Raw genomic sequence first — 25,124 nt, forward strand, 5'->3', positions numbered from 1 at the left:
GGCGCTCAAGAACACCACGTGCTCGCTTTCGGGGTCTTAGGGGTCAAGCGAGCAAGAGCATAGGGCACTGGCCCAGGGAGCCGGCCACAGCCTTCCAGCGTCCTTGGGGACATTGTGTGGGGGCTTCCCACCGGGAAGGGCTAAGTCGGGGCTGAGTGCCACGTGAGCGGAGTGGTGGTGGTGGGGGGTGCCGGCCAGGGCAGTGGCACGCGACGCGGGCTTTGTGGGAGCCCTGCCTCCGCTGTACCTCTGGGGGGCGAGCGAGCTGCGAGGGGAAGGAGAGGCGGCGCGGGCCCCTGGCACCGCTCCCCTTTGCCGTGCTGGCGACCGCTGCGGGCCGGGGGTGGAGGGGCGCTGTTTCCACCGACAAGCCTTGTCCCTCCCTCGCTCCCTCCCCACCCCGCCCGCCCGTGGTCCCTCCCGTCGGTCCCTCCCTCCCGCCCTGCCTCGTTCGCGCCCGCCCCAGACGCCGCCTGCCGGGACGTGTGTGTGTGTCTCTCTCTAGTGCAATTTCCCCTTTCGCTCGCTAGTCTCAGCGCAGGTCTCCGCTGGCTCGCGCCCCCTCCACGGGCGCCCCGCCGCCCCTTCCCTGGGCCCGGCCCTGCCCCACGTCCACCCAGCTCCCCCAGGGCTCCACCCCGCCCCCCCGGCTCGCCCCCCTCCCCCGGCTCGATTTATCAGGGGCGCCGCCGCCTCACCTGGCATTTGCATCTCGCCCTCCAACTTGCCATTGGCGGCGCGACGTGTGGGAGAGTCCTGCGCCTCGCCCGCCCGGACCAGCCTGCCCTGGCGCCGAGGTGAGTCACGGGCGCGGGGCGGAGGGGGCAGGCGGGCAGGGAGCAAAGGAGGGAGGGAGGGAGGGAGCGAGCGAGCGAGCGAGCGAGGGGGACCGCGGCCCCGGCGGCCGCGGGGACGGACCGGGCGCCGCGCTCAACTTCCACTTCTCCTTTCGCCGGCGCCACTTGCCGGCCGGGCGTCCGAGGGGAGCAGGCGGGCTGGCGGGGCTGGGGACCCGCTTGTCGGTCCCTGGAGCGGACCACGGCGACCCGAAAAGCCACTCGGCCTCAGGTACGTCGATGGCGCCGGCTCTTCGAGCTTTCAGGGACCTCGAAAAGTTTGCCTAAGGGCGGGATCGAGGACGCTGGGGCCCCGGAGTGGGGCTAGGGGGCCGGGAAAGGGTGGAAAAGCCGCAGTGTGCCGAGTGTCGCCCTGGCCTCGCCCTACCGCGTGTTAAGTGTTGGGGAACGTGGGCTTCTGATCCAGGACCAGATTTGGACTCGATTCTCGGAGTCGACGTGGAGAGCCAGCTTTTCCCGCGCCCCGGGGCAGCCCGGATTCCTTGGCGGGGGGCCCCCCAAAGCTCCCTGCCCGAAGGCAGGAGGTTGGGCGGATTGTGGAGGGGCGGCGATTGATCGGGCGGAGGCGCGAGCGCGTCTAGGGCCGGGAGCTTTGGGGTCTCATACACGCACACTAACCCAGAACTTGGAGAATTGGATCACCAAAAAAGAGACCTCTTGGCAGGGGCCGGAGTTTCCGTGTGAGCCAGCCGCCAGCCTTCCAGCTCCCGCGTTCCCGCTCACCCCGCTTCTCCCGCCCCTCAGTTTCCTCCCCGGCTGCCGCCCAGGCGACTCGGCAAGCCGCGCGGGCGCGGGGTCCCCTGACGCCAGCGCCTCGCCTTTGGGAGTTTGGGGGACTGCCGAGGCGGTTGCGGCTTTATGAATTCAAGGCCCCCTCCGCCGCACCCTAACCCTGCCGCCCTTTTTTTCACCGCTGTATGCCTGCGACCTGGCCTTCCTAACCAGAGTCGCCGCCTGACCCCTTGGCACCTCTGCCAGATCTCCGGGCCCTCACCCCCGACACACACATCCCCCGATTGAGGGAGATGATGACCCTTTGATTCCTGCCCCTCATCCCTCTGCCCGAAATAGAGGCCTGTCTGGTCCTGCAGCTTCTTTGAGTTAATGTTTGACAGTTCATTGTGGCTAATCATTTTAATTAGCTCTTAAAGTGGGGAGGAACAGTTAACCTTGGACTTCTCGATTTTTGGCCTGGTGGGGCCTCAAATGGGAGGAGTGCTGAGGAGCTGGGGAGGTAGGAGCAGAAGTGAGGTCACCACCCCAGGGCCTGAGCCACTACTGCTGGCCCCAGCAGCTGGCGGGCACACCCACTGGGGACTCAGCGGGGGAGAGCTGACCCCTGGCCTGAGTGCCAGGTTGGAGGGAGGTGATGGGAACAGAACTAGCACTCCTCCTGGGGGAGACGGGACACTTTGGCCCTGAAAATGCCCCGTGAACACGTATGCCCAGCCAGGATGCAAATCCCTCCTAGCTGTTACTTACCCAAGGCTTTTCCAGTTACCAAGTGTTTTCTCAGCCATTAATTCAGCCCCCCTAGTACAAAAACAGCCCAGGAGGAGTGATTTTGAGTTCAGTGAGGACTGTCTGGGAGGACTTGCGATTCCTGCCGGCCGGCGCTGGGAAGGGGCTGCCTGGCATGTGGTTGTCTCTGAGGCCAGGTCCAAACCCTGGGATCTCTTGTTTGGGGCGGGGTGGGGGTGGGGGGCCAGGAGGCAGGCTCCACGTTGCCACCCTCACCCAGCCTCTTGCTGTGAGCCGAAGGAGTGGCTTGTTTGCAACTATGTCTGGCATTCCTCCCTCTGCTGGGTGATGTTTGCTCCGTGGTTGCTCAGGAACTGGCGCCCACCGCTGGACAAGCTGGGGGCCCCAAATCCCACCCTCCCCCTGCCTAGCCCTAAGGGGTTGCACCGGGGACTGGGTCTTCTCTGTCACAGATCAGGATGTGAATATCAGGGTGCTGTGGTGTGTCTGTCAAGGGCCTGACAGCAAGTGCAGAATGCCCGGAGCCTGCAAAAGTTGGGGCTTTCGGCCTGGATACGTCCAGCCACACACAGGCCAAAAGGATTGGTTTCCCAGCGAAACCTCTGCGCCTAAACTTGGCCTTGGAACTCTCCACCGCACCCTACCTCCCAACTTTCTTATTTTACCTCCAGGCCTTGGAATCAGAGCATTTGTATTGAAGTCTCAGCTTCGTCACTTACTCGCTCTGTGATCCAAATCACTTGTGTGCCTCAGTTTCCTCAGCTGTCAGACGAGACCTGTCTCGTAAGGTGGTCATGAGGATCAAATGCCCAACTGCGTACAAGCTGGGTTTTAGGCGAGTACACGGCATACAGCTACGTGTGAACCAGAATTATGATGTTGTCTAACGCAGTGCCTGCAAGTCAGATTCGACCCTAACAAGCAGCTGCTGAGAGCCGGCCTCAGGGCTGGGTCCCCGAAAAGTGACAGTAAGGGAAATATGGATATGAGGAAGACACAGCTTGCCTACCTGGATTGTATGTACCATCTTGTGTGGGCCACAGTAGTGGGAGGGGGCCAGAGAGAGAATAAGTTATACATACATACATACACACACACACACACATATATATATATACATATGATTTATTTATTTGAAAGGCAGAGGCACAGAGAGAGAGACAGACAGACAGATTCTTCCATCTCTGGTTCACTCCGCAAATGGCCACAATGGCCAGACTGGGCCAATCCGAAGCCAGGAGCCAGGAGCTTCTTCCGGGTCTCCCCCACGGGTACAGGGGCCCAAGGAGTTGGGCCATCTTCCACTACTTTCTCAGGCCACAGCAGAGAGCTGGATAGGAAGTGGAGCAGCCAGGACTCGAACTGGCGCTGTAGACGGTGGCTTTAGCTACCTTACAGTACTGGCCCCAAGTCATAAATATTAATAGCCATAATTGAAAGCTGGCCTCAAGCCTCTGAACCAGTGTGGGGATCCCAGGTGCTCTAGACTCGGGGGTGGGGGTTCTCTCCTTGCCTAAGGACCCCCATTGGCTTCTGGTCTTGATCCCCCCTCTGTACCGCCCCCCAGGGGTCTGCCCTGGGATTTTCATGAAGGAGAGTTGGGAAACTGGGTCCCTCACAAGCTGCAGGTGGTATTATTTAGGGCGGCCCCCAAACACCCCTGGAGCCCCCTGGAGTGGCCGGGCTACTGCCTGCCGCTGCCCCCAGACCTTCCTGAGGTCCCCCGCTGATCTGGGAAGGGCCGCAGGCAGCCATCTCTTCCTGACCCCAACCTGGGCCTGGTTCTCTGTCCTGGATTTTGAAGCTGCGAAGAGGTTTCCAGCTGTACTTGCCCATGTATTTCCTTTATGGTTCTGAGACTGAAAAGTAGTTCTGCAGGGGAGAAAGGAAGCTCATGCGAGGTACCCAGAATGCCATGGGCGCTTTCCTAGGGGTCAGGGGCTTTTCTCATCAACACCAACCTGCCTGCAAATCTCCGGCCGCTGAGCCTCGTGCGTCCTGTAATAGTGGCCAGTGCTGCTAATGCCCTGTGCCTCAGGCCCCAGCGCTGGTTGCCAAGAAACTGCTGGTTGGGGTGCTTATGAGGGTTCTGACCTCCTAGGGGCTACTGAGTTTCAATTCAGCAGACGTTTATTAGCACCTACTGTGTGTCCAACCTGTGCTAGGCGCTGTGGGGGAGCCGAGAGAAGGAGGCAGACGAGGTGACTAAGAGACTGAAACAATCAGAGGCGAAGACAAGCAGCCAGGCCAGTGGCTGGTCAGGTGCTAATTGTGCTCCTTGGGGCAGAGGCCAGCACAGCCCGGACTTGTGAGGTCAGCAGCAGCTGGAGGAGGGAGGGGAGGCTTTATGAGGGATGCGGGCGCCAGCTAACCTTGAAGGGGGCTGGGGCCGCGAGGGGGAGACCAGGCTTAGCAGAAAAGGGAGAAAAGACGCCTTTCTCTCCATGCCCCAGCCACCGGCTGACCTTGGAAGCTGGGACCGTTGTTTGGCAAATGCATGTCACACAAAAGAGCAGGTCAGTGAGTGTGGGTGGCTCTGTGGGCGCACACCCTGATGATCACCACTATAGGAGTTGCAAAGTAACTGGCCCAGACAGAGCGCCCGGCCAGAATTGACAAGACATAGAGGTGGCCACGCTTCCCTGCCACCCTTGCCAAGGGGTTTTCATTGTGAAAACCCCTCCCCAGCACACACACAGGCCCTGCAGGATGGGGAAGGACTGGGGGACCCCGCAGGGACAGCAAAACTGACCACAGGTATTCACGGCAGACATGGGCTGGCTGGCTGCCACCTTTCCCCGGGGGGTTCTGGGACTTCTCGGGAAGGCCAAAGGTTCAGGTACGGGACCAAGCTTTTGCAGAATAGCTCCTCCTCGGCCCACCAGGACCTGAAGGCCAAAGACGTGCTCATGTTTCTGCCCAGACCACCAAGGACAAGCTGTGTATTTGTTCTGCTGCTTTTGTGTCTCCCATGGCTAGGTGTGTGTGTGTGTGGGGGGGGCATGGCTCTTATTGGGTTTAATTGACTAAAGCATTCAGACGCCTGCCCCTCAACACACACACACACACACATTTATTTGTCCTCTCTAGCTGCTCTCTTGACCCACCCCCTGCCCATCACATCTCAACCCCAAAGGGACAAACCAGAGTGCCCTGACTTCTTGGTTGGGAAATGGTGTCCTAAGGTGAGTGTCTTGGCAGAGAGACCCCACTCTGCTCCCAGGGGTGAGGATGGGGGTCAGGAAGCAGGGAAGGGTGTTTCATGCAGAGAAAGTTCTGGAACATTTCTCTGAGAGGCTAACAAGAAGCCAGAGGTTAAGCAGCTTGCCTCAGCTGAGTAAGCTTTGGCCTGCCCTCCCACCTTCTCTATGGGTCTTTTTGTTGTTGTTATCTCGCACTGGCACTTCCTGCCTCTGAGTCCACTTGCCCTTCCTGAAGCTTCCTTTCCTCTTCCAGCCTGACCCAATATCCGTCCCAAGAAGTGTTATTGTCCAGAGGAGGAAGGGCGCACATTCTGTGTTCCTAGCCCAGATCTGCCGTTCAGCAGACATGTGGCCGTGGACTGGTGCATCTCAGTGCCCGCATCGCAGGGCTGGAGTGAGGAGTAAATGAAACAATCCACGTAAAGCCCCCGCCACAGTGCCTGGCACCCAGGAACCACCCAGTTACGTGCTCCTCTGCTGTTTATTCCTGCGGCTGCTATTGTTGTTGTTGTTATCATTTCCCCTCCACACACCCTTGACTTGGCCGAACCCCTAGGATCAACCACTTCTCTGGCAGTGCTGGCGGGGCCAGCCACACCCATTCCTGACACCCCAGAGGGAGATTTTCTAGGTTTTTCTGCTAACTTTCTGCTAACAGATATAAGGAGGGTGTGTGTGTGTGTGTGTGTGTGTGTGAGAGAGAGAGAGAGAGAGAGAGGAAGTCTGCATGGGAGGCAGTGCTGGAGTGCTGGGTACACTCAGGCTTTTGCTATTGGCCTGAACACTACCGTCTCTTCCCCTCATCGTTTTCATCTTGAGTGTCGCTCGCTGCAGAAATACAAAGAGTAAGTTAGTTGTTTTCAGAGGAGACCCGACGTCACTTGTTATTACCCTACTGAGTGGAAAATTGGAAAGCCAGCTGGCCGGCCACGGCTTCCCCCCAGCCCCCTGTGCTCGAAGAGGTGATGAGTCCGTTCCGGGCCAATGGCCAGAGCAGCGCTGGAGTGGGGACTAGGGCACTGCCTTTGCTCAGAGGACCTCTCAGGGGCCGGGGGCTGGTCTGCTTCCCCAAAGACCTCCCAGAAGGGAACACAGAGGTCCCTCTGCTATTGACTGTGTTGAGTTGGCTTCAGGAGTCTGGGACCACCTGCAAGGACAGGCAGCCCAAGGACCACCCCTGAGCGCAGCTCTGTGCTCTCAGTCCCTTGGTCCCCGCCTTTCAGGTTATAACTGCTAGGCCTTGGGGGATGGGAGGGTAGGCAATTAGTCTTAACCTCCCCAGATTCCTGATGACCTGATAACAGGAGGTACTTAGACACAGACCGAAGAGATACTCTCTTTCCCATCATGCCCCCTGAGGATAACAGCTCTGCGGATTCCATGAGAATCTGTGCACCGAAAACACCTGCCTCATTAGGCAACCACTTTCTTGGCACTGTGCTGATCCTCACTAAAACACCATAGGCCCAGCCCCCTCCTCAGAAGCGTCCCAACCCAGTTCTGGAGCCCGGAATCACAGGTGGGAGTGGCCATGCTAAGCAGCCGATGGCACTCACCAGTGGCTGAGCGGGTGCTGAGGGGTCTGATGGCTTGTCCAGAGGAAGGTCTTGCTTCTCGGTCCTCGGCTGCATTGGGGAAGGCTTCCTGGAGGCTAGAGGGCAAATGGCCATTCAAAAGAGGAAAGAGAGACCATGGGTGGTGCTTGGGGCATTCCAGGCTGCTGGGACGAGAACGTGGGCATGGGAATGAGCAAAAGATAAAATAACAAGAGGCCCATTAGAATTGGCACACACAAATATGGAATCCCGTGATTCCATATTTGTCTCTCTTGGTGTTTTCTAGGAGAGCCCAGGTGTCTTTGCCTCATTTGTCTCCAGTGCCATTACGGAGTAGTATTCCATAGGAAAGTGACGCAGCAAAGATAGACAGGAAGGGTCTGCTGTTATTGTTACCATTGTTCTCATTTTATCCAATCTGGAGACCTTTCTCTTTCTTTTCAGTTAACAGTTTTATTGAGGTCATATGGATGCATAATAAAGTGCACATATTTCCAAGTGTACAATTTGATCATACCTGACATTATGTCTATACCTGTGAAACCATCACCACAATCAAGAGTGCGTGTAGGCGTCACTCCCAGGAAGTGGCCTTGTGCCCCTCGGAGATTCCGCCTTCCCGTGCTGAGCCTCTGCGGCTCTGCTCTCTGATGAGCTGGCATGTTCTATGAAATCATTGTGTGAAATTGTGCTCGTTTTGGATCTGCCTTCTCTCACTGCACATATTTCTTTTAAGATTTGTCCATGTTGTTGATATATCAGTATTTCATTTCTTTTTCTCGCTAGGTGGCATTCCATTGTATTGGTAGACCATACATTATCCATTCATCAGTTGATGGACACTTGGTGGTTTTTTTCCCAGTTTGTATCCATTACAAACAAAGCTGCTATGAATATCTATGTACAAATCTTTTTATGGCCCTATATTTCCTTGGCTTTTAGTTAAATTCCTAGGAGTAGAATAGCTGAATCATATTGTTGTGTAGGTTCAACATTTTTTTAAAGATTTTATTTATCTATTTGAAAGGCAGAGTTATAGAGAGAGGGACACACACATATTATATATATATATATATATATATACATATATATATGCATATATATATATATAGAGAGAGAGAGAGATTTTTTTTGAAGGACCTATTCATTTATTTGATAGGCAGAGCTACAAAGAGCCAGAGGCAGAGAGAGAAAGACAGACAGACAGACAAGGCTGTGCCAGACCCAAATCAGGAGCTTCAATCCAGGTTTCCCACATGGGTGCACACTTGGGCCATCTTCCACTGCTTTCCCAAGTGCGTTAGCAGGGAGCTGGATCAGAAGTGAAGCAGGGGCCAGTGCTGTGGCGTAGTAGGCAGAGTCTCCGTCTGTGGTGCCAGCATCCCATATAGGCTCTGGTCCGTGTCCCAGCAGCTCCTCTTCCCATCCAGCTCTCTGCTTATGGCCTGGTAAAGCAGCAGAAGATGGCCCAAGTCCTTGGGCCCCTGCACCTGTGTGGGAGACCTGGAAGAAGCTCCTGGCTCCTGACTTTGTATTGGCTCAGCTCTGGCTGTTGTGGCCATTCGGCGAGTAAACCAGCAGATGGAGGACCTTTCTCCCTGTCTCTCCCTCTCTCTGCCTGTAACTTTACCTCTCAAATAAATAAATAAAATCTTAAAAAAAAAATAAGTGAAGTAGCTGGGACTCAAACCGGTGCCCACATGGGATGCTGACATCATAGGCAGTGGCTTTACCTGCTATGCCACAACATTGGCCCCAGAAGTCCAACTTTTTAAGAAACTGTCCGCCTGTTTTCCAAAGGACCTGTATCATTTTTCATTCCCGCTAGTAGGCTGTGAGAGTCCCAACTGTTCTACATCCTGTCCAACATTTGGTAAGAGCTCTGTTTTTACTTGTAACCATTCTCATAGGTGTACAGTGGTATCTCATTGTGGTTTGCATTTGTATTTCCCAAATTCCTGATGAACATCTTCCTGCGTACTTATTGTCACCCATATATCTTCTTTGGCGACGTGTTTATTGAAATCTTTTGCCCATTTGAAGCTGAGTTGTTTGTGTGTTCTTGTAGTTGAGCTTGGAGAGTTCTTCAGATATTATGGATATGAAACCTTTATCAGATTCGTACTTTGCAAAAACTTTCTCCAGGGCCAGCACTGTGGCATAGTGAGTAAAGCCGCTGTCTGCTGCACTGGCATCCCATATGGGCGCTGGTTTGAGTTCTAGCTGCTCTGCTTCCAATCTAGCTCCCTGCCAATGCACCTGGGAAAGCAGCGGAGGATGGCCCAAGTACTTGAGCGCCTGAACCTCCATGGGAGACCCTGAGGAAGCGCCTGACTTCATTCTGGCCCAGCCCTTGCCATTGCGGCCACATGGGGAGTGAACCAGTGGATGGAAGACTTCTGTCTCTGCCTCTGCCTTTCCTTGTCTGTAACTCCAACTTTCAAATAAATAAATAAGTCTTAAAAAAAAAAGGACCAGCATCCCATATCGGCGACAGTTCAAGTCCCAGCTGCTCCACTTCCTATCCATCTCCTGGCTTATGGCCTGGGAGAGCAGCAGAAGATGGCCCAAGTCCCTGGGCCACTGCACCCACATAGGAGACCTGGAAGAAGCTCCTGGGTCTTGGCTTCAGACCAGCCCAGCTCTGGCCACTGCGGCCATTTGGGAAGTGAACCAGCTGATGGAAGATCTCTCTCTCTCTCTCTCTCTCTAACTCTGCCTTTCAAATAAATAAATAAATAAATAAATCTTTTTTTAAAAAAACCTTTTTTCCTAGTCTGGCTTATCTTTTCATTCCCTTCACTGTGTCTTTTGAGTAGAAGTTTTTAATTTTGGTGACATGCAAGTAATCAACTTTCCCCTTCCCTTTATAGATCATATGTTTGCTATTGGTTCTCAGAACTCCTCACCTAGCCCTAGATCACAAATATTTTGTCTTATGATTCATTTTAGAAGTTTTATAATTTTAGACTTTACTTTTTGGTCTGTGACCCATTTTGAGTTAATTTTCTTGTATCCGAGGTATGAATCTTGATTCTCTGTTTTTCTGGTTATCCTAGCACCATTTGTCAAAAAAGCTATTGGCACTCTGCTACTGCTGTTCTTATTCATGTGTGCTAATTTCTGGGCTCTATTTAATTTACGTTTTTTAAAGATTTATTTATTTGAGAGGCAGAGCTACAGACAGAGAGGGAGAGACAGAGAGAGAGAGGCCTTCCATCTGCTAGTTCACTCTCCAAACGGTCACAAAGGCCAGTGCTGGGCCGATACAAAGCCAGGAACGAGGAGCTAGGAACTTCCTCTGGGTCTTCCATGTGAGTGCAGGGGCCCAAGTACTTGGGCCACCTTCCACTGCTTTCTCAGGCCCATTAACAGAGAGATGGATCAGGCACGAACTGGCACCCATATGGGATGCCAGTGCTGCGGGCAGAGGCCCAACATACTGTGCCGGCCCTAATGGGCTTTATTTTATTCCATTGATTGATTTTTTTTTTTTTACCTTCACACCAGTGCCAACTGCGTTAATTACTTTTGCAATTCCATATGAATTTTAGAATCAGAGTGTCCATATCATTTCTTTTAATATTTATCCTATTAGCATTAATTGTTGTATTGGCTTTGTTTGCCCTTGCTTCTGGAACCTTGTGTTATAATAATATTTGTTCCTGATGTTACTGTTATTTTGGATGATGCTTATCTTTATACTGATAGTCTTAGGCTCGAGAGTCCTTTCACTTTATTACGTATGATGAAACAGGACTATTTGTTATTTGCCCTTCATTTATAACAAATGTTTAGTGAATGGGTCCTTGTGTATCTGCTCCATGCATCACTTTCTGAATGTCAATCATATCCCTTTTCAAGCCTGCCTGGCGACAAAAGGGTCTATAAATCAGAGTTTGTCCTCATAGAGTTGGCCTCACACCACACAATGTAGCCCTTAGAGCTGATCCAGCATCACGGTGCCAGAACAGCACCCAGTACTCCCGGGGTGGCCACACTGGCATTTTGTACAAAGGGAGAATGCTTTGATGAGGACCTGACCATCAGCCGCCTCCTCAATGCTTAGCATAAACGACCCCAGCTGCCATGCGGGTGCCCCTCACGGAGGCTTGGAGCAAGCGAGGCGTAGTGGCGGAATGGTGGTCTTGGTGACCCATTCCCTCTAACTCACCCGTACCTCACCCCTAGACCGTAGCCCTGTCAGGGCCCGTGGTGTCTCCTGTGGACATCTCACGTGGGTTGAGATTGTTCGGGGATCTGACTCATGAAGGCGCAGGCCTGTCAGAAGATGAAACGGGCTTCGACCCGATGCCTCTGACTGGCTGCTGGGGGAAGGGAGACACATGAAATAAGTCAAGAGCAATTCAAGACTGTGTGGGATTAAGAGATACTGCGGGAGACTTAAGGGCTGTGGGAGCTTAGAGAGGGGGGCCCCGTGGGTGTGGGCCACAGATGTCGGGATGGAGCCGGTTCTGTGGGGTTGAGCAGCTTGGTTGAGACCTTGCTGGATGGGTGCTGTTTGATTAGCCAACAAGGAGCAGCGAGGGCATGGCAGGCCTGAGAAACTCCGTGAATGAGCCTGGAATGCTCCCTCAGGGGACCATGAGGAGACCACTGGGCTGGAAGCCCAGGCTCGAGTTGGGAAATCATGGGAAACAAGGCTGAGTAGGTAGGGTGGGGTCACGCTGCGAAGGACCTTTGCAAACCAAGCCGATGAGTTTGGACTCTGAAGCTCTGCCGAGTGTGGCCGGTGTGGCCACAGCCATAGAGCTCACTGTGTGTCGCGGAGCAGCAGTTGGCGCCAGCTCAGAGGCCAAGGGAGGAGACGGGCAGAGGCAGAGCCGAGGCTGGAACTTGAGCTTTCTCACTCCCAGTGCAGTGGGCTTTCTGCTGCACCAAGCCTGGTTTTGTAGCCTCTCAAAGGACTTTCACACGCACGCCGCAGAGCTTTCCTAACAGAGACCCTGGTAACGGGGAATGGATGGTGAAGGCCAGCTCGCCTCATGGCTGCTGGCGTGACACGAGGCAGAGCCCCTGACCCACGCGCTCTAGCTCACCTGCCCACTGGTCTGCCCCACTGCTCGCCCTGGAGGCCTTTTCTAGGTGAAAGCATGCTAGCCCCAGATGGTCTCTTAAAATGAAAATGTGTTGAAAGAGATGACACGTTAAGCCACTATCAGTTATTAACACATTCACACTAAATGGGTTTTGATTTTCCTGAGTTGTAGGGAAGTTCATGTCTGGGAGATAAGATGGTAATCTGGCAGGTTTAATTTTTTATTATTTATGTATTTGAAAGACTAGGGGAGAGAGAGAGAGAGAGAGAATTTTCTATGGACTGGTTCCCTCCCCAAATGCCTACAACATCCAGGACTGGGCCCGGCCGAAGCAAGGAGCTGGAAACTCCATCAAGGGTCTCCCATGTGAGTGGCAGGGACTCAAGTACTTGAGCCATCATCTACTACCTCCTAGGGTGCGCATTATCAGAAAGTTGAAATCAGAACCAGAGCCGGGACTCAAGTACAGGCCTGCTGAACAGCGTCTTACCTGCTGTGCCAAAGACATGTCCCTGAAAGTGCTGGAAGAGGGAAGAGACGTGGCGTCCTCATAGCTGCCGGGCTCAGGAAGCCTGTGGGGAGCACCGGGTAGCATGACACCCTTAGTGGGGGACGCCTGAGGCTGCAGGAACCACGTGACGTGGCATGCCTGTGGTTACATAGCCCATTAATGGCAAAATCGCCTTCACAGAGTTTTTCTAAACTTTCCCACCCAAGTGCCCCAAACTACTGAATTGTATTCCAGAGACCTTAGCTGGACAGTCTTGTAAAATGTCTTTGAGGTACAGCATTTGATCTTAAGTGTGTTGCAATCTACTGCCTCAAATATGTGTGTGTGTGTGTGTATACATATATTAAAGATATTGTTTAAAACATAGAGTTTCAGACAGAGAGAGGGGTCTTCTACCCGCTGGTTCACTCCCCAAATGGCTGCAATGGCTGGAGCTGTGCCAGGAGCTTCTTCCAGGTCTCCCCCATGAGTGCAGGGGCCCAAGGACTTGGGCCATATTCTACTGCTTTCCCAGGCTGTAGCAGAGTGCTGGATCGGAAGTGGAGTGGGCCCATGTGGAAGGCCAGCACTGCAGGCAGAGACTTAGCCCACTACACCACAGTGCTGGCCCCCTTGAATGTATTTTAAAAAAATTTATCAGTGTACTAAAGGGAAGCCCCTCGGTTTGAGCTGTAGCTTTGGTTCCTAGTCTGGGGCTTGGTCAACCTTAGCAAGCAGGTCCTAAACCTGTCCTTGACATGGGCAGGTTAGAACTTGAACTTGCGGGATTTCAGCATCAATTGCTGGAAGGAAAACCCACTGCCCATAGCATTTTCATTTGCCTGCCATCCCCATCACTGTCTTCTGCCTTGGTTCAAGCATATTTGATGGAAAAGTCTAGATCCCTATGTCCTGGGAGGGCAGTGTTTGGCTTGCTCAGTGGTTAGCTCTGGCTTCATCCTAGCCTTTTGAGGGAGTCAGCAGATCCTGGGGTGGGAGGGAACCAGCTTGGGACTCAATGCGGCTCTGATGTTTGCTCTGATGTTTGCGTGTGGATTGGCCAAGACCACGCCCAGGGATTTCCTAGCCTCACCTCCCCCTTCACACTCAGCCTGCAGCTCCTCAGCCAGCCCCACCTTTAACAGAGAGTGTTTACAACATCCCTCCAGTTTTTTAAAAAAACAATCTGCTAGACTCTGAGCCTTGCAGCCTAGTGCTGCCCCCCTCTCATCTCAGCGGCTAAGGGCAGAAGAGCCGCCGAGGAAACACCCAGCCAAAGCGAGCCTGCTCCGCAGGCCCAGTGTCTCACCCCTGTCTGCATAGCCTGCGGATAGAAAAGACAGCAATTTCAAAGGCAAGCATGCCCCCCCCCCCCGACTTGGGCAAACAGAATCAACGCGATGAATAGTCAGGCCCCTTGGCCCTGTGCCAGGTAGCCAGCCTTGGTCCACACCCCGACCTGCCGGGCACAGGGGGCTCCAGGCTGCGGCTGCCTACCGCCGCGGCGGCGGCGGTGTTGGTGGTGGTGACGAAAGAGCAGGTAGGGCACGGGGCAGGGCGGGGCGGGGCCGCCAGGGTGAGGTGCAGATTCCCCGGGCTGATAAGGCAGCCTGGAAACACCCAGCAAGGGGAGGGGGGCAGAGGGCAGGCGACCAGATGGCAGGAGAGAGGGGAAACTGGAGCCCAGGCCTGGCTGCAGGAAGTGGGGACTGATGTGGAAACATCCTGTCCAGTGGGGCTAGACCGGGGGGCGGGGGGCAGTCGGTGATGGCTCCCTCAGCCAGGGATGCAGGCTCAACAGGAGGAAGGGCTGCTGGCCAGGGACCCGGGCTTCCCAGCCTCTCAAAAGGACGCGATCGCTGGGTCTCGGTTCCGGGTTTGCTGTACCGCCTAGCGCTGCCAGGGGAAAGTGGAAGTAAGGTGCCCCGTGCGGCAGCAGAATAATCCGAGAGAATGTCACTCACAGGCAAATGGACGCCATCGCTGTCAGTGAGGAGCATCGATTGGAACAGCGGCTTGTGTCAATTGTGTCAAAGGCCTCCTGCAGACCTCGGAGAAGAGCTGCTCCGTCCTGCTGTCTTGCAGGGCCTTCTAATTAGAAACGCAGAGGGTCGGAGCCGGCCGGCCGGCAGCAAAGAATCAAACTCATCCACGCGCTCGACGGAAGGATAGAGAAACAGAGACCCGCAGGGACTTGGCCATGGGCGACAAACCTGAAATTCAAGCTCCTTGTCCTTTTGTTTAAAAAAAAAAAATTGATGTATTTATTTGAAAATCAGAGGGAGAGAGAGAGAGAGAGAAAGATCTTCCATCTTCTAGTTCACTTCCCAAAGTGGCTGCAACAGCCAGGGCTGGACCAGGCCGAAGCCAGGAGCCTGGAACTCCATCCAGGTCTCCCACATGGGTGGCAAAGGCTCAAGCACTTGGGCCATTTTTTGCTGCTCTCCCAGGTGCATTAGCAGGGAGCTAGATTGGAAGCAGAGCAGCTGGGACTCGAACCTGTTGCTCACATGGGATGCCAGCATCACAGGTGGTAGCTTAACTCATTGTGCCACAACACCGGTCTCACAAGCCCCTCCCTTGTCTGTTCCCCACTGCCTATGCTGACGCCTGTGGTCCAGGGCCAGCCCTGCGCACACAGTGTACCTGCCTGCCCAGTCAGTGACCCTGTACTTAACCTGACTTAGGCCTGGAGGGAGGCTGGAGGGAGGAAAGAGCTTTGGAGTCATAAATCAGAAGATCTCAACTTGTGGCCTTGAGCAGGCCCTTCTCTGAGCCTCATTTGTTTTTTGTTTTTTCTTAAGATAACAGCTTTCTTAGACACAGTTCACATACCATAAAATTCACTCACAAAAAGTATGCACTTGAGTGGGTTTTGGTATATTTCAGAGATGTGAATCCATCACCAGACTTTATAGTATCTTCATCACTTCCCATCCACCCCCCCCAGCCCCAGGGCCTCAGTTTCGAAGGGATGCTTGTTATGGACATAGTTTGGGGAAGAGAATGAAAGACCCAGCAATAGTGTTTAGGCAGATGGACTAACCCAGCTTACTGTCAACTTAGATCCAAAGAGACTCTACCATGGGCTAGCCCTGAGAGCTAGCCCCTGGCTGCGGGCCTGATGCCTTTGAGGTGCTCTGGGCTGGCTTTCCATAAATATTTGAATGAACTTGTGAACCAACACCCCAAGATAAGAAGGCAGACTGACATTATGTGTAAGTTGACAGCAAGTGTATATTTATGGAGCCAGGACGATGTCGTGGCTGGTGCAAGTCTGGAACCAGGAACTCTCTGGAAACAGCAGGCCCTGAGGTGCAGGAAGAGCATCAGCCTGCACATCAGCAGAGCTGGCCGGATGCTCACGTTGTGCAGACCTGGCCCAGGAAGTTAGCATTGGCTTATCAGACCTCAAAGGGCATGGGACCTGGACGTGGGAGGCTTTGGTGGAAACGGCCTACCAGGGGCCCTGAGCCTGTGAAGCTGACTGTTGTGAGCAAGCTGGCATCCCAGCTGGTGGTCGCCAGCATGGACCGAGGGAGAAGTGGGCACTTTGAGGTCAAGGTCTCCCAAGCCTGGGTGTGAGTCCTGACTCCATTCTTGATGAGGGTGTCCGCTTGACCATGTCACCTAATGTCTTCTGAGCCTCACTTCTGCTGTTTTTAAAAAGGGAACTGTTAGAATTATTAGCAAAATAGATTGCACTGAAAACCAAGGTCAAAGCTTGTAGGAGATGGCAGTAAAATGGGGCTCAGACCCCAGCTCTGGCATTGAGGAATGAGAGGAGATACTGTGCTAAAGCGCCTGGCACAACACCAACCCCACAGCCTGTACCCCAGTCCTGTAACTCCCTCTGTCTCCCGTTCAGCTTTGCTCTTTGACTCCTTACCCTAGAAGCAGGGGAGACACTGGAACTGCTATCAGAGGGTGCAGAAGAAAATCTCACCCATACTTAAACAAGCACCCACACCCCTCTGCCCCTCCCCTGACAGGCCAGGAGGCCACAGCAGCCACACCCACCGCCCTGGGCCTAACACCAGCTCTGATCGGCGCCAACCCCAAACGAGTGCTCACCCTGAGCTGGCACCAACCTCCAGTATTTCCACCCCCTCCACCCAGGCTCAATGTGTTTTTCCAAACACGTGCCACCGGCTTTGAGTCGGGCTTGTAAGCAAACTCCGGCCCTGGGTTTGCCCTGCAGGTGTAGGGAGCTGCTGGCCGGAGCCCAGGTGCACATCCAGATGTTGTGTCTGAGGCTTCCTTGGCACCCCTCCGGGCCAGCTGTGAAACAGCACTCATGCCAACTTGCAGGGACAAAGAAGTAGGCTCTGCCCTTGGGCACTCCTAGCAATAGAGCTGTGTGCCTGTGAGGGATCCTGTAGGTGGGTGACCTGCCAGCCTTTGGGCCCTGGGGAAGCAGGTCCTATTTGTTCCGGAGGGCAGAGGGAATAGTGAGACCCTGCTCTCTTGACAAGAGGCCTGGCTGGGCAGAGCTCTTGGTGGCAGGTGTAAAATGATGGCCTGTCAGAACCTAGAGAGGGATCACAAGGGTCTTGGAATTCATTTTCTTTTTTTGCTGGCCCATCCAGAATCATCACTTGTAGAGGTCCCCTTAGCCTCTCTCACTGCTACTTGAACCTCATGGAGTGATATTACCGCAGGGACCCTAAGGGGACCGTGTCCATCCACCACCAGGCCCCCACTCCAGGCATCAAGACCTCAGAGCCATCATTATATAGTTCTGCCCTGTCCCCGGGACCAACTGGCAATGGGACAATAGTCCAGGATGTTGGCGCCAATGCTGCTCTGACCCACGGCCAGGGTCTGGCGGGTCACCTGCCTACAGGATCCCTCACAGGCACACAGCCCTACTGCTAGGAGCTCTGCCTCGCAAAAGCACCTGGGAGGAACTTACGAGTAAAAGCAACCACGCCAAACGGGCAGCCGCTCTGGAATGCGCGCATTCCCTGCTCCGTCACCTGGAAAATGCCACTACCCTTGACCTACATGTGATGTAATGCTTTCTTCTGTGTTGTTGCCTCTGTCCATAGGCTCCGGGGACAAGCCCCCTGCAAATAATGAAGTGACACGGCTTTCCGTGTCGCCTGCCTCTCCTTGGCCTGCTTGCCCCAGGCCCTTCTCACTTCAACCCTTCATACCTGAGCAAGTCTCTACTGGACATTGACCTCAGCATTTATATCTCAGATTTTTTTCTATCCAATCCTGTAAGTCTAGGCTCACTCCACCCCACTCCCAAAGCGATAGCGACATGAGTTCACTTCTACTCAATCAGCTAACCGGAAAGGGATCGTGGAGACCGCCCCTGTGCCCGAGGTAGCACATCCCTCTGAACCGGCTGGCCAGCCCCAAGCAGGCTGCTGGAGTTGCCGCTGGGGCGTCCCCTTGTGTAGACAGCTGTCTGCTCTGTCTTCCTGTGAGGGAGCCTCCCCTCTGCACTCACTTGCTGACCTGTGTGGGGCAGGGGCAGGGTGGGGAGGGCCAGCAGGCCCTACAGGGGAAACTGCTGAAACCCCTGGGACAGGAAGTGGCAGCGAGGGGCTGTTTCCTCTGGCAGAGCAGGGGTGCGGGGAGAGCTGGCCCTGTCTCCTGCTGCACTGCGGATCTGCTGTGGGCCCTAGGAGGTTGGGGAGAGGGGAGACTCCTCTCCCTGCCCCCCCACGCCACCCCAGAGTGCAGGCTGTTAGTCCACCCTGCTGGCCGGGGTGGGGAGGGGAGGAGGCTCTCAGGGAGGCCGTGTTCAGTGTGTAGGGAGAGGAACTCGGACACACAGGTCAGCACAAGAGAAGGGTGGGCGGGGCAGGTGAGTGCTGAGCGCTAGGGGGGCCCAGGGGCACGGCGGAAACCACAGCTGGGCAGGGGAGCCTTCCGTGAGCGCCTGTGCAGCCATGAAGTCATCCAGACAGTGCCTGCTCCGAATGAGGTGACTGGGAACAGCAACAGGTCGCTGAGTCTCTAAAGCAAAGGGTAGAAAGGGCCTCAGAGCATCCAGGCCCGAGCCCTCCCTGTGCGGAGCAGGAAACCGCTGCACACAAAGCAGAAGTCACTTGCTCCACCCGGTGTGTGTGTGTGCGTGTGTGTGTGCGTGTGTGTGTGTGGAGGGGGGCAGAACTCAGGTGTCCCACTCCTAGATCGGGGACAGACTTTTGGATGAAGCCCCACTGGCTTTGGATTGGCAGCCTGCACCTCCATCCCAGGCACCCTGTGACATTCTTCTTCTCTGATATGACCTTGATGAATTTCTTCGCACTCCAAGGGAGAGCAGCCTGGAGTCCAAAGGCCAACAGACTTGTCTTGTAAAGGACCACACAGTAAATATCTTGGGCATTGAGGCCTGTAAAAAGTCCGTCACAACTACTGAACTTGACAAAGCAAAAGCCACCAGGGACAGTGCGTAAACAAATAAGCGTAGCTGTGTTCCAATAAAACTTTACTTATGGTACTCTATGGCTACTGAGGTTTGCATTTCTTACCATTTTCCTTTTTTAAAATAATTTTTAAAAGATTTATTTAGTTTATTTGAAAGGCAGAGTTACAGAGTGAGAGGGAGAGAGGTCTTCCATCTACTGATTCACTCCCCAAATGGCCACAATGGTCAGAGCTGAGCTGATCTGAAGCCAGGAGCTTGGAGCTCCTTCTGGGTCTCCCACGTGGGTGCAGGGGCCCAAAGACTTGGGCCATCTTACACTGCTTTCCCAGGCCATAGCAGAGAGCTGGATCAGAAGTGGAGCAGCTGGGACTTGAACTGGCGCCCATATGGGATGCCGACACTGCAGGTGGTGGCTTTACCTGCTACGCCACAGTGCCAACTCCGTCCCATCATTTTCATGTGTCATGAAATATTACTCTCTTAACGTTTTTTCCCCCATTTAAAAATGTACAAGCCATCCTCAGCTAAGGGGCCAAAGGGAAACAGCCCATCAGTTGGATTTGGCCCAGGGACCCTCGTTTGCCGACCCCTGCTTGGGTGGGAGAAGTCAAGTGAGGAGGAGGCGGTGAGAATATATCTGGTGGCGAGGAGGTGGGTGAGGCTTTGCGAAGGTGACATGTGCTGCAGATTTTGAAGCACTGTAGAAACTGGACTGGCAGAAGCTGGGGAGGGCGCTCAGGCCGGAGGGGACAGGATGAACGAAGGCACAGAGGTGGCGAAGTCACCGTGGCAGTTCAGTGTGTTCTGGCCATGTGTGTTCTCATCATGAGCTGCCCACCCTGGCCTGAAGCCGTTGTCTGCTCTCGCCAGAGGAAAGGCTGTGTTGAGGCTGCCGGGGAGGAGGCAGTGAAGAGCCGGAGGAAGAAGGGCTGCCCGGGTGACCTTGGACCAGTCGCTTCCCTCCACGGGGCCTTGGTGTGCGAGCCGCATAGTAACAGGGATAGAGGCAGTGATCTTTCGGGTCCCTTTTCCCGTTGATACCCTGGGACTCTGACCCAGGGGCGGTTTCTGCAGGGTAGGTGAGAGAGAAGCAGGACCCCCAGGTGCTCTCAGGGACTCCCCAAGCCGGGCTGCTCCCTGCACCCTGTCTGCCAGGCACCCATCTCTTTGCACCTCATCCTTTGTGGCACTCTAGCTGAGAGTGCCGCAGCACCAAGTACAGAGTACCAAGTGCCAGCCTCATGCCCGGAGAGCTGCCCTTGGCTTTGCCTGGCCTGGGAAGTGACCAAGAGGGAGGGGGCATTTGGGAAGAGTGCCCAGTGCCACGCTGGCAGTGAGAGACCCGACCACGGCCCCTCCTGCCCACGGGAGTCCCAGATCTCAGCAAGAAGCCTTGTGTCAGTTTCTAGGACACACACCGGCAGGGGCCTTGACAAAGAACACAGTCCCTTCAATAAAAATTATCTGACTTAATATCCTGTTGGTGCTGAGAGACAGATTACCCCAGCTTCTAAAAAGCCCACTCATGAATTTAATTAGTCTCTGGTCAGTGTTGCTGTTCCCTCCCTCCCTCCCCCAACAATGGAAACAAGCTGTCCCTTCCTGGGAGCTGGAGCCGGGCAGTGGGGGTGACACCTTAAGACACTGTCCAGTCACCATGGGAGACTCTGCCAGAGTTGTATGAGGGTCTTCAAAAGGGTCTTGAAAAACACCAATGATGAAAAAAACTATGCAAAGAGTTCGATTGGGTGGGGGGATACAATAGCCATCATCTGTTTTCATTGTTTCCCATGAACGTCTTGAAATTCCCTCGCATTGTTCCACCTGCACCGGGTCAGGCTGGCTTGTTAGACCGCTGAACACCTGCCTAGGCCGTCCTCCCGCCCTGCAGCCCCAGGCTCAGACAAGACCGAAGCTTAGCGAAATGAGTGTCTGGGTCCTCTTTTTTTTCCCTCATTAATCCTGGGTTTTTGGAAGATAATCCCAGCTTCAAAATGCGCAAGCTGAACTCATCGCCCTGCTGTCTTTCCTGCCGCGATCACTCCCTGTCTGCTAACATTCTTACACTGGAACAAGCTATACATCTTGGGGTCTCTACAGCAAGGGTCTTACCCAGCAGTCTGTCATCTTTTGCCTTTGGGGGCTCTGGGAACCGCCTCCCTGAGTTCCAGAGCTGCCCCACCTGGTCTCCTGCCACCTCCTCCACTCACTGACCCACTCTAACACCCAGGTCTTCCTGAAGAATTGCTTGATGGTGCCTCTCCTTTGCTCATGAATTGAGAACAGGGAGCAGCACTGTGGCATGGCAAGTGAGCTGTCACCTGTGATGCCGGCATCCCTTATCGTAGCACCAGTTCAAGTCCAGGCTGCTCCACTTCGGATCCAGCTCCCTGCTAATGAACCTGGGAAGGCAGCAAAAGATGACCCAAGTGCTTCGGCCCCTGCCTGCCTTGTGGGAGGCCTGGATGGAGTTCCTGGCCCCTGACTTCAGCCTGGCCCAGCTCTGGCTATTGCAACCATTTAGGAAATGAACCAGCAGATGCAGATGGAAGATTCTCTCTCTCTCTCTCTCTTTCTCTCCCTCTCCCTCTCCCTCCCTCCCTCTCTCTTTTTTTTAAGGATTTATTTTATTTATTTGAAAGACAGAGTTACAGAGAGAGGCAGAGACAGAGAGAGAGGTCTTCCATCACTGGTTCACTCCCCAGATGGCCACAACGGCCGGAGCTGCGCCCATCCGGGGCCAGGAACCAGGAGCCAGGAGCTTCCTCCGGGTCTCCCACATGGGGTGCAGAGGCCTAAGGACTTGGGCCATCCTCCACTGCCTTCCTGGGCCACAGCAGAGAGCTGGACTGGAAGAGGAGCAGCCAGGACTAGAACTGGCGCCCATATGGGATGCCAGTGCCACAGGCGGAGGATTAACCTACTGCACCACGGTGCCTCCCCCTCTCTTTCAAATATATTTTTTAAATTTTCTAAAAATAAGAATTTTGAGCAACTCCCAGTCCCAGTTGCTTTCCAGGCTAAGTTTAAATCCCATGGTCTGATGCTTCTAGATCCTATGCACGTACCAGCTCCCCCACCTCCTCCCTCTCCCCATGGTCACACCGGTTCTGTCTTCCAGAGACTGCACGTCTGTGGCTTATGCCCCTCTCGGCCTTCATTTCATCCTCCCATCTCCATTTCCATTTCTTTTTGAAATTCTAGCTAAAATGTTCATTCTCCAAATGCCAGTGATGGCAGGGGGCTGGAAGCTGGGAACACAATCCAGGTCTCCTACGTGGGTGTCAGGGCCCCAAGTACTTGGGCCATCTCCAGCTGCCTCGTAGGGCATCCACAAGCAGAACACTGGAATTGGTGCAGAGTCAGGACTCGAACTCAGGGCATCCTAACCGCAAGATAAGCGCCCTCCCCAACATTCCCCTTTCTTGCTCTCCCTCTGGGGAAAGATATGCTGAACCTTTACTGAGCGACCACAGCCCCCAAGTCACAAATCAGGACAGGGAGTTGAAAAATACATTGGGGACCTAACAGAGTTTCTGCTACCTTAACTCTTTGGCCTTTTGCAGCAACCCTTCGAGCGAGGGCGGCTGTGGTTTCACAGAGGAGGAAAGTGGCCTGCATAAACCCCAAGGCAGAATTGGCTCTTCCGGCTGGCAAGCCTGCGCTCTTACGGTCTGCAGGCGCTTCTGGGGCCTCCCCGAGGTAGCAGGCAGCCCATCGTACCGAGGCTCAGGGGCTGCCACAACTTGCCTTTGCCCCGTTTCCCTGCAGCGCATAGCCTCCCGTCATTGGTTTGCTGTCACTAGGCCTCTTCCTTGTCCCTGGAGCCTCGCTGATGAGGTATGATGGCCGCAGGCACCTCTAGGTGGCGCTCTTTTGGCTTTTTCGGGGGCGGCTATAGACATCAGTTCCCTTTGTCAGCTACCCTCCCCCTCCCCTTCCTCCCCTTTTGGGGCGTCTGTAGTGCTCTTCTTGCTACATAACCACAACCCAGAGGGCTGAGGCGGGGTGACAGTGGGGAGGACAGGGGGCTGGGAGCGCCGCAGCAGCCTGCCCCTTCCGTGCAGGGTCCCCAACCCAAGGCCTGGCGCCAGCCCCTTACCCACCCTATGTATGTGCAGGAACCACTCCCCTCGCGGTCTGGGAGGGCGCCTGGAACTCGCCATCTGGATGAGCGCTTTTTCATTTTCACAGCGCTTCCCACCTGCTGAGCACCTGCTAAGAAAGCCCAGCGCCCAGAAAGATGGGCGATGTTCTCAGGGTCACACATCAAGAGGGGTGCAGCCAGGAGAGCTGCTCCTCCTCCCTCAGCCTGGGAGGTGGATTCCATGGGTGGGCTTGGGTCCCCTGGAGAAAAAGTAGACAAGTGTCTTTGCCTAGGGCCTGCCATCTCCTGTGTCCCTAATCACCTCTCCAGTGGGATGGATCAAAGGCCTGGAAAGGGGGGGGGTGCCCGCAAGGACAAGGATGGGCGATGATCTGGGGATGGCTCTGGACCTGCCTCCCCGTGGGAGTTGTGACAAGCCCTGGGCTGGAATCAGCCAGTGACCCAGGGCCACGGAAGGAAACTGGGTTTCTTATAAATAAGCAGAGAGAAACCCCAACCAACAAAGCTTGCAAAACCCTTGCTGTTCACCCTCCCTCTTCCTGATTTCATTTCGAACGGAGCGGGGGGGCGGGGGTGGAAAGAAAGGAATAGAGGAGAAGGAGCTGACAACACAGCTGTGGCTGGCCGCTTGCTCAAGGAGGGCGAGCTCGCTGGGCCTGGCCGGCCCGATGCTAAGGGTTTGAATCCTGCGGAAAGAGTGATTCTGCTCTGCCCAGGGCTGCACGCCGGATCCCTGACCCTTGCTGCTGGCCACGTGATGGGGCTCGGCGCCTTCGCTCGCTGGAGGAGGGGCTGTTTTTAAGTGGAGGGTACAGCTGTTTCTAGGGTAGTTTCCATTTTGTTTGTGGTTGTGGGGGAGGGGTGCTGAGGGAGTGGGAAATGGCATGGAGGAAATTGTCACTTCCTTTCCAGAGAATTCCAGAAAGGTTTTCATGGAAGACGAGGTATTTCAGGAGTGAGAGCTGGCTCCAAGGGGACAAGGAACGCGGTGGCGGGGAGTGGGGAGGAGAAGAGCTTGTTGGGGGCCCGGCCGGCCATCTGGCCCCCATGTTTCCTGGCACGTGGGAAAATGCCACGGGTGTTACTAGCAGTTCTGTGTGAGCCCCTGGCCCAGCTGAACGGGTGTAGATTTACAGTCACTCCATGGAGACTGTGGATGTGGCTTTCACAGGGGAGCCGCTTGCTGTAAGGGAGGCCCGAGTGGGTGGGCTCGGGACACTGCTCCATGTGTTCCGGTGACAACCCCAGAAAGGGTCTGTACAATGCAGAGGTGGCCCACTTGCGGCGACCGACCACTTCTATATTGCTTTGGTTTGGAAACGCAGTCGGCACGGCAGAGAGCCAGAGGTGCGCATTTGTAGGCTGCGGCGTCCTCCACGGTACCCACTCATTCTTGCACAGCCGCAGCCAGGCGCCCTGCACTCCCACGAAGACTTTGCTTGGCGCCCCGATAGGGGATAGGGCAGGCGCTGGGAGCCAGGGAGCCGGCAGGAAGGGAGCGAGCTCTTGCCACCTTGGGAAGCAGATGCGGCTGCAGCCAGCTGGGAGCCGTGCACTGGTGGGGCACAGAGGAGCGAGCGTCCAAGTTACTGCAGGTTCCCAAGGTACCTCGATTCTCTGGACCAAGTGCCTGTAGCCTTAGTGTTCCACTCACCGCTGCTGGGGCAGGGTCCTAGCCAAAGGGCTCTGGGGGACGCCAGAGGGAGGAGCCCACCTCCCCACACTGGTGTGGGCCTCTCCAGCCTCCAGCAGGGCGGGCCTTGGTGGTGGTGGCTTCTTCTTCGGTTTCAGGTTCCTGGGAGAGGGAGGTTATTTTGAGGGACTTGGGGCGGAGAGTGAGTGAACATGCAAATGAGCCTTTCTCTCCACCTCTCACTTTCAAATCCTCAAACATCTAGAAGGGGGAGGGGAAGGCCTTCTGGACTGGAAGGTTCCGTGGTGGGCAGGGAATTTTCTTAGCCTTGGCCAAGAGAGTAGGAC

General features: G+C 54.8%; 1 protein-coding gene across 5 annotated transcripts in view; it reads left to right on the forward strand.

The window, feature by feature from the left end:
- The first annotated feature begins 673 nt into the window (after positions 1–673).
- ELF4 (E74 like ETS transcription factor 4) overlaps positions 674–25,124 on the forward strand; it is a 37,366-nt gene continuing 12,915 nt past the window's right edge. For 2 of the 5 annotated variants that reach the window (XM_062183431.1, XM_062183433.1), the window contains exon 1: positions 674–797. The gene's annotated coding sequence lies outside the window, so the exon portion shown is untranslated. Of the gene's footprint in view, positions 798–960; positions 1,069–25,124 lie in introns of those variants that run through there. The other 3 variants (XM_062183432.1, XM_062183434.1, XM_062183430.1) reach the window with 2 other exon arrangements.

This window comes from Lepus europaeus, chromosome X, assembly GCF_033115175.1.
Source record: "Lepus europaeus isolate LE1 chromosome X, mLepTim1.pri, whole genome shotgun sequence".
Lineage (NCBI taxonomy): Eukaryota > Metazoa > Chordata > Mammalia > Lagomorpha > Leporidae > Lepus > Lepus europaeus.